This window comes from Callithrix jacchus, chromosome 15 (genome assembly GCF_049354715.1).
Source record: "Callithrix jacchus isolate 240 chromosome 15, calJac240_pri, whole genome shotgun sequence".
In the NCBI taxonomy this organism is placed as follows: Eukaryota; Metazoa; Chordata; class Mammalia; order Primates; family Cebidae; genus Callithrix; species Callithrix jacchus.
The window spans coordinates 90,701,950-90,703,929 of NC_133516.1; the positions used below are offsets into that span (position 1 = coordinate 90,701,950).

Below are 1,980 nucleotides of genomic sequence, written 5' to 3' on the forward strand. Positions count from 1 at the left end.
CTTCAAAGGCTAGTTATCCATTATAAGTACGCCATACTCTATTTTTACCTCGTTTCCTTCTGTTTCTTACCAAGTATTCATTTTTCCTTAATATTGCTAACCAAAGAAGAGAAAGAGAATTCTATTAAGTCAAATATGATGGCATAGAAAGTTGAAGTTCTGAGATCACCCACAGAATTTTCCCACATATTTGAATTATCTGAAATATCTCTTTCTTCAGTGGCATTGAACAGGAAGAATTAGCTGTGATTTGAACCTTAGCAAGCTTAAAGATTCATTGCAGTGCTCGCTTTGGCAGCACATATACTAAAAAATTGGAACAATACAGAGAAGATTAGCATGGCCCTGTGCAAAGATTCATTGCAAAAGCACCTCTAAAGGAGAATGCTGGCAGAAAATGCAATGAACTTCTGTTAGGGACCCCAGCATAGCTGGGAATCTGGAAAATTGTGCTGTTTGTGATAAGAATTAAAGCACCCAAAAGTCTTTTGTTTTTTGAAAATGAAACAAAACAAAAAGCAGTGACTTACAAGTTTACAGGAAGCTTATCTCCTTCAGTTCAGGAGTGTTTGTTTGCCAACTAAGGGTTACTTTTCACAAATGTAAAGTTAAGTCAACAACTCTTGGCATTTATGACACGATACATAAAAATATGAAATGAACTTTTCAGGTTTTGAAATTGATACACTGATGTTAGGAAAATAAACCATTTGATGAGTGTTTTACTGGCTCATTTAAACTACATTCCCAATCATAACTCTTGATTTCCCAAACTAGGAAACAGAAAGAGAAAGAGAACACAGTGTGTTCAGAACAGAACTGAGTGCTCCTTGCATGAATTAGGAGTTAAATCCACATGTAACATTTATGCTTACCATTACTTACTACTCCCATCATTACTGTTACTAATGTTGTACATTAGAATTAAGTAGTTCGCCAAGTACTTTCATATATTTTTTTTCTCATTTTTACATGACTTTCCAATCCTGTGATGTAGATTAAACAGGAAGTATTCCAATATATTAAGTAATTTAGCATCCGTCACCATTATCATCATCATCATTTAATGAGCACTTACTGTTTGCTAGGCCCTGCACTAAATGCCTTATGTTGATCATCTCATTTAATCTTCACAGCAATTCTATGCAATTGGCATTATTAATGACTCTGTTTTATAGATGAGAAAACACGATTGATTGGGGACTGGAATCTGCAGTTTATGAGACCAGTTTCAGTGTTCTCTCCACATTGTTTTAATAACCAAGTTTAAAAAGAACAAAGAGAATCCTGAAGTTTCCAGTTCTTTTCATATCAGTTTCTTTTAGACAGAAATAAGACAAGAAAAGGACCATGAAAAGAAAGTTAAATTTTCAGCCTCTTCCCAAAATAAATACTTACAAAAATGCAATAGGCAAAAATATCTGCCAAATATTTGGAGTTTTGTAAATTGCAATAAAATTGCAATTCCACTACATTTGCAGCTAAATGCGAAATTCTATTTTTAATTCTGCTACTGGCCAAATGATGCCTTTTTGTTTAAAAAAAAAAAAAGTCCTTGTTAAAAAGCCTGATAATGTGGCATAGCCTACCATGACTGATAAAGCTCTTGAGCAGAGAGATCCAAGATGGCTAATCACTAGCAGCTCAGGATCGTAGCTCCCAGTGAAAGCACAGAGAATAAGAGGATGCCACACTTTCAGATGAATTTTTGTTGCTCACAGACCAGGAGATTCCCCAACGGAAGAGCCCCACGGGTTGCCAGACTCTTGTGGCTGGAATGGCAGTTTTGCTGGTGCCCCAGTGCGGCAGTTCTTGGTGCAGAGTAAATGGTACTGGGTCCCCTTTTGGTCAATGTTTCGAGCTCCGGGAAGGCAGAGTCACCTATTGAGCTGATTGAAAGAGGGACTCAAGAAGGAAGCCAGACAGGAGATTCCCAGGCAGAAAAGCACCACGAATCTTAACACCGCTGTTTTAGCCAGT

At 37.0% G+C, this 1,980-nt stretch overlaps 1 pseudogene; it reads left to right on the plus strand.

Moving 5' to 3' along the window:
* Positions 1 to 282: 282 nt before the first annotated feature.
* LOC118148154 (U6 spliceosomal RNA) lies at positions 283 to 357 on the plus strand (annotated as a pseudogene).
* Positions 358 to 1,980: the final 1,623 nt, after the last annotated feature.